At 36.9% G+C, this 13,825-nt stretch overlaps 1 protein-coding gene across 6 annotated transcripts in view; it reads left to right on the top strand.

Annotated features, from left to right (window-relative positions):
• The window catches only part of Ncoa3 (nuclear receptor coactivator 3), a 121,201-nt gene that overhangs the window by 42,776 nt on the left and 64,600 nt on the right, over positions 1 to 13,825 (top strand). For all 6 annotated transcript variants that reach the window (XM_027954376.2, XM_071609012.1, XM_071609011.1 and 3 more), the window contains exon 2: positions 12,042 to 12,123. The gene's annotated coding sequence lies outside the window, so the exon portion shown is untranslated. The remainder of the gene's footprint in view (positions 1 to 12,041; positions 12,124 to 13,825) is intronic.

Raw genomic sequence — 13,825 nt, 5'->3', positions numbered from 1 at the left:
TTCCTATGGGTAAGAGTACCTCCTTAAATAATAGTATTTGTTTTAAGATGAATAACTCTTGAATCTGGATCTTTGTAATTTTAAGAGTGCTGGAAATGGAACCCAAAGCCTTGTGACTGGACTAGCACTGGTGCCACTGGACTAGCATTGGTGCTGCTGAACTGCAACTCCAGGTCGTGTTTGCGTTTTTTTTCTCATTTCCTACACTTTTTTTTTTTTTTTTTGGCCTGGTTAGCTGTACTTTCTTGCGATTGTCAGTACCTTATTGCTTTCAGTAAGTCTCTTCTTTCTAATTTATTGTGAGTTGGGAAACCAGATACACACAGTTCTAATAAGCTGGGTTTAACTAAGATAAACTCCACTGTGAGACTGAGGAATCTTGTACTGAAGGGTGGACTGTATGTTCTTCTGTACCCAGAGATATGGCTTTCCTTGACCTAAAAGCAGTGCTGATGGCAGTGAGGACCTCAGTCATTCAGTGTTCAGAATTGCGTTTGAAATAGGTAGGACAAGGTATATTATTCATCTTTATTAAGGAAAAAACTGAGAAGGGGGAGCAGGGCAGGGTAATATAACAAGTAATTAGAAAAGCTGGAATTTGAATTCTTTTCCTAAAAATCCATAGGAAAAGCATTGGTTTTAGTAAAACTCCTGTTCTAATAATTCTGAGAAGCCTGTATTGCACACTAGGCTTTTTTATTTTTATTTTTTGTACTAGGACTTGAACTGTGGAATCCTGGGGTCAGTCTTTTTATTTTTTAGACAGAGTCTCAGTTGCCCAAGCTGGCCTTGAGTTCGGGATTCTCCTACCTCAGCCTTCCAAGTGACTGGGATTATAGATGCATACCATCAAGCCTGATTTATGTATTAGTTTATTTATTTATTTGGTACTGGGGATTGAACTAGGGGTCACTCAACCACTGGGCCACATCCTTAACCCTATTTTATATTTTATTTAGAGACAGTGTTTCATTGAGTTGCTTAGCACCTTGCTTTTGCTGAGGCTGGCTTTGAACTTGCAATCCTCCTGCCTCAGTCTCCCAAGCTGCTGGGATGATATATATTAGTTTTAAGTGTAGTGTTTTTATTGGGTTTATAAAACTTAAGATTTTTGTTTTAGTTGTTGTGTTGGGGAGTGAACTGAAGGCCTTGCACGTGGTAGGCAATCTCTGTACTGATGAGCTGTATCCCCAGCCATTTTTTTTTTATTTTGGGGCAAGGTCTCACTAAATTGTCAACACTGGCTTTGACTTTGGGATCTTCCTGCTTCAGCCTTTCAAACTGCTAGGATTACAAGTGCGCTCCAGCACACTTGGCTCAAATATAAATTTTGAAATGAAGCATATTACTTTCTTTTTCTTTTGGTGCTGGGGATTGAACCCTGGGGTGCTTAACCACTAAACCACATCCCCAGCCTTTTTTTATATTTTTATTTAGAAACAGGGTCTTGCTCAGCTGCTTAGGGCCTCAATAAGTTGCTGAGGCTGCCTTTAACTCATGAACTTTCTGCTTCACCCTCCCAGGTCACTGAGAGTTCACTGAGAATACAGGTGTATGCCACTATGCTTAGCTGACGCAAATTATTTTCTAGACTTATTACCTGGAACATAATTTTTAAGTTCCCATTAGTCTGTCATTTGGGTTCCCGGACTGAAAGTGGAAAAACATTTAGGGCTGTTGGATTTAATGATAATAAAATAGATAATTTATTGTTATTATTATTAATAATAATAAATACTAACAGATAATGAAATTAACCATTGTATACAATACTGTCTGGAACACTCCTTGTGTACTTGGTTCTTTTCACCTTGCATGAAATGCTCCATCCTGTGAGAAAAATTGCCTCCTTCACTTTACTCTCCCTTTTCTGTATCATATTTTATTTTCCTTTTGGCTCTTCCCATTTTCACTGGGAATATCTTTTTTCTCTATATGTTATTTGGTAATATCCACTATTATTTGTCCATCTTTAGGTTTTATCCCATCTCAAGGGTTTATATTAGGTCTTTTGAACTCAAGTAAGCACTTGAATTCCTGTATTAGGTTGCCTGAATTTAGAAACTTTTTTTGAGAACCATGTGCCTCTTTGACTTCTGCATCCATAGAACCTAGAATAGCAGTAGTGTAGAGTGTGGTATACTTCAGGCAAACACCTGTGAAATGGATGACTTGCAGTTATTTGCGAGGCCCAGAATATTGGCTTTTTCACTTGAGGTATGGCTGAGGTTGTAATCTAAATTTATATGTATGTACATATACATATATAATATTATGTATATTATATATATTATATATGTAATATATGTAGTGGTATTAGTGATTGAACTCAGGAGATTCAGCAACATTTGCAGCCCCTTTTATTTTAAAATTTTTGAGATAGGGTCTTGCTAAATTGTCCAGGCTGGCATCAAACTTTGGATCCTCCTGCCTCAGTCTCCCAATTAGCTGGGATTACAGGTATGGCTTCTAATTTGATTTTAAAACAGTAAGCATATGAGCTGGGAATGGTGGTGCACTCTTGTAATCACAGCACCTCTGGAGACTGAGGCATGAGGATCACAAGTTCAAGGCCACTTAGTTAGATCCTGTGTAGAAACAAAAAAAGACAGGGTGTAGTCCAGGGAGTAAAGCTCCCCTGTTTTCTATCCCTACTCCTGGGGGAAGGGGGAGGAGCCTATGACATACTTAAATTAAACTGAGTAGTATAGTTCGCATGTATAGTACTTTGTGTTTTTTACGATTGATTGGCTAGATCACAACTAAAAAACTGTCTAGTTTGATGTTGTAAGAAATATTTATCTTTTTAAAAAACCACTTTGAAAGAGCAAGAAGACACACAGACCACTATTTTGTTTGCTTTTGTTTTATAGTCAATATTTCCTTTCAGGTTCTATTTTTTTTTTTTTTTTTTTAGAGAGAGAGAGAGAGAGAATTTTAATATTTATTTTCTAGTTTCGGCGGACACAACATCTTTGTATGTGGTGCTGAGGATCGAACCTGGGCCGCATGCATGCCAGGCGAGCGCGCTACCGCTTGAGCCACATCCCCAGCCCTCAGATTCTATTTTTGGCACATAAGCTGTATTAGTCCAGGAAGAATATCAGGCAACAGTTTTTTGTTGCCCCAGATTTATTTGCTGTGTTTGCCAACTGAGGAATGTACTGGATACTTGGATAAAACCAGGGGAGACAATGGTTTAGTTGGAGAAGTGAGGAAATGATTGCTCTTTCCTGGTCTCAGTCTGTGCAAGATGCTAGCTTACTACTGCTTAACTCTGTGCTTTTTTGTGTGTTATCTGTGGAATAATTCACATGGTGGAAAAAAAAGAATAGAAACAAGGAGAAATTGAGGGAAAATTCCTCCTTCTTCACTGTCCCAGGAGGTGTCTTGGGGAGAAGGAATATGAATGACTGATTTAAATTTATTCTGGCAATCTTTTGAGTTTGCACCATCTCAGAGGCATGTATGTTAGCTGCTTTCTGTTACTATAGGAAATACCTGAGATAACCAGTTTATAAAGACAAGACTTATTTGCTCGCAATTTTAGAGGTTTCAGTCCAACACTGGTTGGCCTGTTGCTTTGGAAGAGGCAGCATCATGGCCAGAGCACATATCTGACTACTCACTTCAGTACTGAGAATTGCAAAAGAGAGGAAGAGGAAAGAGGCAGATTCCAGTGTCCTTTCAGGAGCACACCGCAGTGACCCATATTTTAAGGTTTCACCACCTCCCAGAAGTATAGTGCTGGGGACAAACCTTCCCCATGTGGACCTTTGGAGGACACTTGAGATACACACTATGGCAGCACATGATAAGATCTTGTTGCACTCTCCTAAGTACCTTTCTTAGCCCCACCCAGGAACTCTTCTTATTATGTTTTCACTTCCTTTTCCTAACATGATTAAAAAAGTACTTTACTGAAATTACTGAGCCTCATCTCAGTGAGAAAAAGGATGAGGAGCAAAGGGAAGGACAAAATTATATTCTCAGTTTATGTAGAACACAGCAATAATGCCATTGATAAAACTGACTTGATTTGAAAGCGTGGTTAAAAAGCCAGTTTTTTTTTTTTTTAATTAAATTTTAAATTGAACCCAGGGGCACTTAACCACTGAGCCAGCCCTTTTTATTTTTTTTACTTCAGGCAGGGTCTCTCTGAGTTGCTTAGGGTCTCACTGAATTGTTGAGTCTGACCTTGAACTTGAAATTTTCCTGCCTTAGCCTCCCAAGTTACTGGGATTACAAGTGTGGGTATAGCCAACAAAGGCCAATGCCCCCCCCCCCCCCCCCCCTTTTTGGTTTCTTTTTCTTTACAACCTTTAAAAACAGAGGAGCTTTGGCAATTATATGCCTCTGGAATATCATGGTTTGAGTAGAATTCTCATTTGATGGACAGGAAAAATACACAATAGATTTATCAGAGGTTATATGGAGAAAATGTGTAGGAATGTGTAGGTTTCCTTACTCTACCTAATATTCTTATCCAGTTCATTGAAATGTGTATAGCACTTCAGAGAGTACAGGCAAAGTGTTTAGTATTGTTTCCTAGCAGTGCATTGTGACTGCTCAGTAAAATTATTGAATAATCTTCAGGGAGAGGATTTATTCAAGTTGTCGGTAATGATGTTTTAATGATTGTTTTTTGAGACAGAGGCACATTAACATTTGTATTAATGGTGTTAAGAAAAAAAATCAAGTCGAATTTCAGAACAAAATTTTCTTAGTTAATTTCCAATAAGGTTTTGGATTTATGCTTTCATGACTTTTAGGCCACACTTGGTTTTAAAGAAAAAGAAATTTGAATCTGATTCTGTTTTCTTCAAGGGCTTATATCTTCCTTTGTAGGTGCTTTGCATGGCAAATACAGGTAACATTGTGTTAAATGTTGAGTTTACTTCAATGTCTGTTAAATTATCTGTATAGCATTAAGTAAAATGCTTTTACACATTGTAGCAGTGAATGTAATTTTGATATAATTTTGACATGAACATTATGCATATTGAGTTAGTCTGTTTTTAAATATTAAGGAATGGAAATATTTCAACTCTGGAATTTTCCTTGCCACTCATTCTTCTCCCAGTATAGCTGTCTGTGGTTGGAGTCCTGAGTGTTAATAAATGCCATCACCCATTCCCTTCCCCCCAGCCTTGTACTAAAGCCTAGTTTGCTGGCAGCTGCAGTGGTAGGCATCTTTCAGGAAGTGACCTTGGCTTGTATTAATCAAATTCAGAACACACCAAAAAGCTTCTTGCCAACATGCTGACTTGATGTAAAATTTTATCACATCCATTTTCTTTTAAAATGAAGCCATCTTGTAAAAAGATGTATAGAAGGCTCCTCTAATCACATATACATACATGCACTCAGAATGCTTCTTCAAACTATTGCCGTTAAAAAAAAAAAAGAAAATCTATCATAAAATTATAGATTTTTTTTATTAGTAAATGTGCACAAACTTAAATCATGGGGGTTTGGGAGTTACTAGAAAATTACTCTTAAATGCTGAATTAAGAAAAATGATACATCAGCATTAATTTTATTTATCTGAAACTAACATTAAATTGCTGTACAAACTTTATACATTATGAAATATAATATGTACTATGGGATCTTTTAGCAGTTATATGTTAAATAAGACTTCTGTATATTGACTACTTTTGGGTTTTCAGAAATAACTGGTGTCTATTTTGCTGGTTTGAATAAGAACTAATATCCTGTGTGAAATCATTTCCTTCAGTAGTGGTGGTGCCTATTGGGACTTCTAAATATAAGCTTAAATTTAAGTCACTAAGACTATTAGAATTCAACCAGCTGTTATATCAGTGAGAGAGGTATTCACTATTTGCAGATTTTGTATTTATTTGATATTCTTGGTAGAGCAGTTTGTGTAGCTATTTCATTTTATCCTGCAGTGTTTAAAGGAATCTAGTTTTAAAATGTGGTACAGTTAAGGTGTATGTAATATAGATATTTATGCATATATGTGAGTATGGAGGAATGAATGAGTGATATAGGTCTTGCTATGTTGCCCTGGGTGGCCTCAAACCCATGGACTCAAGCTATCCTCCTGTTTCAGTCTCCCAAATAGCTGGAATCAGATATTTTTTATCCTTGCTCAATGTTAAATATAGAATGCTCAAAATAGCATTTGATGGATTAGTTTATTGATTTCTTCATTTGGAGGATATTTACATAAAAAATTAATTAGGAGAGAAGTTATTTCGGTTGCCAAACGGTTCACTCCTGAGTTTGTGTATAAAGGATCACTCCTGGGTTTACTTCTGAAATGTTTCAAGAAATGTATAGGAAAAGGAAACTTAAATTGTGGATCTTTACCTAATTTCTGCAGATCCACTGCATGAAGAGGGTAGGCACACTGCAGGTTTATATTAATAACTCTTGGGGAGGAGATGGGGAATCTTTGCAAACAAAAAATTGATGTGTAAGTACTTTTAAATAACTGTCTTCATTACCTGAGTTTGCTGGAAACACAACTAGCCCCAAAATAAAAAAACATATATATACAAACACACATTATACACGTGTATATGTATAATTTTTTAAAACCAAAAATTGGTCTGAGAATTGCTGTCTGATTGGGGTAAAACTGGCTCCTTGACTTGCCTAAATTTCACTTTTCATCTTGATACTAGCATTAATGATTGGTTGTTTTAGATACCACAGGATAAAAAAAAAACTTATTTCAAGGAGAAAGAGGATAATTACTTGATTATTTCTCCCCTGAAACAGCTGTTTAAAATAAAACTGTCACCTTGAACTTAAGATGTTTCTCCCTTCTCTCTTTCTCCCCACCCTTAAAAAAGAGAAAAAGAAGAAAGCCTTACAAAAAAAGCAATATATGCAGTCTTGGAAGTCAATGAGTTAATGTTCACTTGCAGCCTGAGGGGTCAGCATGCAGTCTGTTTCCTGATTGGCTGTTAAAAGGTGAAATTGAAACCACTGTAAACTTTTGACCCTGTAGCAATTCTTGTGGAACGTCTTCCACTGGTGGAGCCCAGAGTTTTGCTCACCTCCCCACCCAGCCCTCCCACCCTCTTTCCTGTATTTATTCTGTGTGATCGTGCAGCATTGCATGCAGTTTTTCCAGGAGGGGGGAGAGAGGCAGAACAAGCACCAGCTAGCAGCTCGCTGGCATGCCTGTTTCAGTAACCCCGTCATTACAACTCCAGTTCAGCCAAAAATGTGAGGTGTTAATAAACTGGTCTGCTGACTGGATTTTTTAGTTCTCTTCTTAAGGAAATTACAAAAATACAGAATAGTTCAATGCCATTGTTCTTCAGTGGGCAGTGTCGTGTAAGCAAAATGTATGACATAATTTCCTGGATATATTGAGTAGAACTAGTTTTTACTTTCAGCTACCTTTACACAACCCGTTTAGGTTTCCTGTGTCCCATGTAATTTTCATATAAATGGCCCAAACTTTACAAAAGTTTTTTCTTCTTTGCCTTTTATAAAGAAACTCGATGGCGTTTTGTTTATGATAACTTTGAGCAGTAATTGCAGAAATTGCACATTCCGATTCATTTATCTTTTTTGTTGAAGTGCTTTTGGGCTTGTGTCTCTCTCTCCCCTCCCCTCCCTCTCCTCCCTCCCCGTCCCCCCCCCCCCCTTTTAAATCTACATGGTGCTTTACCATGAACACAATAATCCTATGAATAGGTTAGGGAAGTTTTGTTTTATTCTGTAATACTATCATGGGACTCTCTTCCACTTTGATTCTTTCTTTTATCCCTGGGCTATAGTTCAGTATGATATATTGATGCTCAAGTGGTTATTATGTGAACATTTTTTTCGCTTTAGGAATTTTGGTGGCTTTTTATGCCTGCTTCTGCTTTCTTAATTAATGACAGTAACCATGATTTGCTTATATTTCCAAGTGCTAGTGCAGTGCCTGGCATTTGATAGATACACAGCAAGCATTTAATTGCATTAAATAAGTCACTTCAAGAAACTGAACTTTATAAAACCTACATTTTCTGAACCCTAGGCTTCTGTTTTCATTGCATCATTTGAATTTTCAGGTTGACTCCACCTAGAATTCAACATGTATTATAATTTATTGAAGGGCCATGTAGAATAAATTATTACAAGGCAACTTGATCCTTATTCGAACATAGCATAGGCTAAGTAGTAATACATATCATTTTTTAAAACCCTGTCAGTATTTTACTTGCCTGTTGCAACAGTTCTTCTCCTTTGTCAAAAAGATGATAGTATTTAATGGTGCATATTTGTAATCTTAGCCTCTCAGGAGGCTGAGCAGGAAGATTGCAAGTTCAAGGCCAGCCACAGCATTTGGTGAGACCCTGTCTCTTTTAAAAAAACAAAACAACATAACAGGACTGGGAGTTTTGTTCAGTGGCAAAATGCCCCTGGCTCCAATCCTTCAATCCCCACTAACCTCCCCCACCCCAAACAAAACAAAACACACAATAATGGACTAAGAAATAAGTAGTTAAAAAAAAAAAAAAAAAGTTTCACTGAGTTAAGTCTGTGTACCTCAAAATAAATGGCATCTTAAATTTACATCAGATCTTTTCTTTCCCTTTCAGTATAGCTACAGGTTGGTTGCCATAGATTGTTCCAAGTGAAACCTATTGTTGCAGTTTCAACAAAGGCTATATTTATCACTTGATAAATAATCCTGTGAAAGAATGTTAAACTTAACACTAATGTTATGCAACCTTTAAGTAACCTGAAAATTAATTGATGAACCAAGTTATTCTGCAGTGCTTCAAAGATTAGTGGACAACAGCTGTTTTTTCCCAAAGATGGTGACTTCCCATCTCCATGATTTCAGAAATTGAGAAGGCAGTCTTCTTGAGTCGTGCCAGCAAACGGCCTGGAAAGAACAATGAACTCAAATATGATTGATAGTAGATTGCTCACCCCATTCCGTGTTCCACAGCAAAGAAAAACATGTTCATAATATTCAGTGGTTGCTTTTTGTTCTGTTGATCTTTCTAAGCATTAGTATTATAGTTTGGATTTTCCTCTATTAACTCCCCTCCTTCAATTTGATTCTTTGTTCTGTCCTGGAGGCACATCTTCTCAGACTGGCTATTAACAGAGCTCAGCAGTATTAACTCCCCCCCCCCCCCTTTTTTTTTTTTACCCTTTAGCTCTCTGATGAAGGGATTTTGATCACTGGTAATACAGGTTTTGATAATGTGGGTCCATCAGTCACCTTTCTGTTAATTATAGTAGATAAACTAATGTTTTTCCCTCCTTCCTTTTTAGTTATCTAATATTTTAGGAAATATCATATTTAGTTTTTATGTCGGTGTGATTTGGTTTTTGTATGTGTGATTAACTAAAGTCATAATTGTGTAAAGTGGTAAGATCAGCGTGTTTTTGATAGAAATAAAACATGTCTTGGGAAACCTGGTATTATTGGCTTTGTAGACAGAATCTTGGTTCTAGACAAGTTTAACTCAACCTGTTTTGCTAATGGTCCTGTGCTTTACAGAATCCTGCTGTGTAGTACTTTTAGACTGTGTCCATGTTCTTTCTTGGTAGACAAGCCAATCATCAGGTGTTGACAATTTAGGAATCTCTGTAGTCTAGCTGGAAGAACTATAGGCTGGGAGGAAAGAAATTTGTAGATGGGATGGTGTGTCTTTGTCTGAGGGTGCAGACTGGCGGTGTCAACATTTCTTTGAGGAAGAGTTATGAAAATCAGTTGTAGGATATTGGAATATTAACTGGGTTCTCTTTAACTTCCCATAGTAGGCAGCAGTAATTGATTGTGTCCTGGGTCAGTTGTTATTCTTTTACTTATGTGCTACCCACCTCACTACTGTCTCATCGCACCCTTCTAAAAAAACAGAACAACAGCAACAATATTAAAACAAACAAACAACAACAACAACAAAAACAACTAAAAAAAAAAATCTGAAGTGAAACCTGATTTAAAATGAGGGCCAGAAAAATCTTAGAAGTTCTTTACAGAAGTTCTGACTATCTTCCCCTATATTTTCCTCTAGTTAAATGGGACAGCACAAAAATTCAAAAACAATTTTGAAAACAGAAACAAATGATTTTACTTTTTTTATTTTAAATTTTACTTTTATTTAAAAGTGCTTGGAAATTCTTGTTATATTGTGTGTCTGCATTTTGTTTGGTTAACAATAATTTTTTTTGAGGTTTTGTGTGCTATGCTAGGTACCAATAAGTCATTTATGTATTTTCATTTAATTCTCACAAGAGCTTTATCAAATGACCCCTCCATTTAACCTTTTCTCTCTCTCTCTTTTTTGAGGCCCTGGAATCTTAAATTGACCAGGTTTAGTAAGCCTAGATTACAAGCCTAGCAAGTAAGTGAAAGAGCTGGGAATCGAGTCTCGATCTGGACTGCTCTAAAGCTTCTGTTCTGTAACTGTTATGTTAACAATTAATCATATTATTATAGATTGGAAGATGGATTCCAGGCTCTAAATGTTGCCAGCCTACTTTTGGCATATATCTCACTATAAACTAGGAGCTGAGATTGCAAATAGGCATGTCATTGCACAGCACTGTTACTCCTCTTACCTTTTGCAAAAACCATATATGATGTGCTTCCCTCCCCCCTCCATTTTCTCCTCTTTATTTTGGGTTTCAAAAGTGCAATGACCATTCATACTTTGCATCAGGATTGTGGTTATCTGATCCCTGTGTACTCTATGTAAATTGACCATAGCCTATAATATGTTTGTTCCTTGGAATTTATGAATGTATCATTTTTTCTATGCCCTTTCCTGTTAGCCCTGCCAATTCTAGCATGACTGCTTTTAACTTTAGGGCATATGGTAGTCATGGTTGTTGTCTTGATATCGATGTTACTTTACTGTTAAACTTGTGAATTCATAAGGAGAGGTGAATGTTTTTATTAGCTTACTTCTTTGTTTTACCAGAAGCTGCTCCCTATTTCTTTCTTTAAAAAAAAAATTATTTATTTACTTTTTTGTAGTTGTAAAGGGACACAATGCCTTTATTTTTATTTGGTGCTGTGGGATCAAACCCAGGGCCTCACATGTACTAGGCGAGCGCTCTACCGCTGAGCCACAACCCCAGCCCTGTTTCTTTCTTTCTTTTTTTTCTTTTAGAGAGAGAGAATTTTAATATCTATTTTTTTTTTAGTTTTTGGCGGACACAACATCTTTGTTTGTATGTGGTGCTGAGGATCGAACCCCGGCTGCGCGCATGCCAGGCGAGCGCGCTACTGCTTGAGCCACATCCCCAGCCCCCCGCTCCTATTTCTTGATGTGCAAAATTCTGCTATTTATATGATCATGTATTTGAGTGTATATTATTTTGAAAAATTGCCCCTAATTTCTCCATTTAAAATATTTCTTTTTCGACTAGGCACTCGGGTGCACACCTGTAATCTCACAATTCAGGAGACTGAGGCAGAAGGGTTTAAAGTTCGAGGCTGGCCTGGGAAATTTAGCAAGACCATGTGTCAAAATAAAAAATAAGGGCCAGGGAATGTAGCTCAGTAATATAGTGTCTCTGGCTTAATATCCTGTAAACTCCCCGCCCCCTCAGACAGACAGACAGACATACAACACACACTCTCACTTGCACACACTCATTTTTGGTAACCTAAATGCATACTTTAATAGAGGGTAAGAAACATCTGGGACTTTTCTTCCCTTGTACGTTTCCTGAATTTGGGTGTATGAGGATACCTACAGTTTCCGAATACTCATCATTTTCATTACTTCTCAGGACTTGGAGCTGGTCTCCTCTGTATACCCCACTTTGCACTATCCATGTGTAGAAACAGTGATGGAAGTGTATTGTTGTATGTCATGCCTGACCCCCCTCCCCCCGCGCACGCCAGTGGAAGTATTATAGATGGCTAAGTAAGGTATCTACTCAAATTCTAGGAAGATTGGCATTGTACTTGATACATTTAGTTTGTTTCACATGTTCAGGGAAGGGACAGATGGGAACGGTTAGTTTGACTAATACTAATTCTTACGTGAAGAAAGGACAATAAAATTGAACCTTCTTTATTTTTTTGTCCACAGAATCAAAATATTTGCTCAACAGTGGACTCGGAGACCATTAAAAATAAACTCCCACTTGAACATCATTTGACTGCATAGCCAGGTAACTAATTCCTTTCTATTTGATTCATTATAATTTTTTGACTTTAATCTTCTGAAGATACTACCCTTTTATTTAATTTGTAATTTTGTTTAAAGTTGTTTGGTGCTTGATGTTTTCTTTTTAAGGATAATAGATCAGGTGCAGTGACTCATGCCTGTGATCCTAGCAACTGGGGTTGGGGGTCGGGTGAGGTTTAGGCTGGAGGATTGAGGACAGCCTCAGCAATTTAGTGAGACCCTGTCTTTAAAAAAAAAAAAAAAAAAAGAGCTTGGGTTGTAGGTCAGTGGCAAAGTGACCCTGGGTTCAATCCCCAGTACTCCCTCTTCCCCCCACCAAATACTAGTTGAATGAGTGGACTTGGAATATTCAAGTGAATACACACACACACACACACACACACACACACACACACACTCCAACAGTGGCTATTTTAAGGGTGTTTAGTCAAAATCTGAATCAGCCCTCACCCGTGTTGACTGTTTACCTTGTGAAGATTATTTTCCCCATCTTGTACTGGCAAATAACATTTTATCTAACCCCTTTCTTCACTTTAATATTGCAGCAGAATAGGAAAAAAAAAAATAGAAAAAGTTTGATAGCTTAGAAAGCAGTTATGTTTGCTGAGCTAGTTAAATTTATTTTGGTTAGTAATACCATCCTCTTGGTTAGCTCATTTGGAAATCTGAGTTTTCTTTGAATCTTACCCCTCTTTGATATATTTAGTAAACTGGACTTATCTGGTTTGCTATTTTCCTGTCTTTTGTATTTGTTCTACTTTCTGTTTCTAATTTTAGCTTCCTTCAGGCCAAGACCCCATAATTTCATGCTTATTTTTGTTCATGGGTCTTTACTGCTTACTTATCTATTGTTTTTGTACCTGCTTATAATTTTGTTAGATCTTCCTAAATAAATTTTTTTCTCTGGTTTAACAGGGGAAAAATTAGTACAGGTACTGGGGGTATAAGTCCTTGGTAAAGTGCTTGCTGAGCATGTAGGAAATCCTGCTTTCCATCCCCATCACAGGTAGAGGGAGATGTGTATGTAATTCATAAACTCCCTTTTCTTGACATTCAAAATGGTGCTTTATCTGGGAATCCATGTAAGCCACCAGCCGTAGCTCTTGCAACTTCCCTACAAAATCCCTTAATTAAATATGATATGTACACATTCTGTTCTGTTCTGGACATAGCAGAGAATAATCTCCATCTTTTTTTTTTTTTTAATTAGAGCATTTTAATTATATATAGGAGTTCATTTTGACAATATCATATATACAAGGAATTTGGTTTTAATCCCTATCTTCTTCCTCTTCCACTCTCCCTCCTTTACTCTATTGATCTTCCTTTTGCTTTTTTATTTTTAAAGATATGTTTTTATAACTTTATTTATGTATTTATTTTTTATGTGATGCTGAGGATTGAACCCAGTGCCTCACCCATGCTAGGCAGGCTCTCTACCACTGAGCTACAGCCTCAGCCCCTCCTTTATTTATTTTTAATTGGTACTTTCTACATATATAAAGGTGAAATTCCCTTTGGTACATTTATGTATGCATATAACAGGATTTTATTAAATTCATTCCACACTTCCTCCCCTTTTCCTTCTCCTTCTCTCTGTAGTTTTTTCAACTTTATTTGAAATTGGTTTCCATATTTACAACAGTTATAAATATATAGTATGAAGAAAGTTGAGATATCCTTTG

Source organism: Marmota flaviventris, chromosome 2 (genome assembly GCF_047511675.1).
Source record: "Marmota flaviventris isolate mMarFla1 chromosome 2, mMarFla1.hap1, whole genome shotgun sequence".
In the NCBI taxonomy this organism is placed as follows: Eukaryota; Metazoa; Chordata; class Mammalia; order Rodentia; family Sciuridae; genus Marmota; species Marmota flaviventris.
Note: the sequence above shows the minus strand (reverse complement) of the source record. Positions and strands in the feature narration are given on the sequence as shown.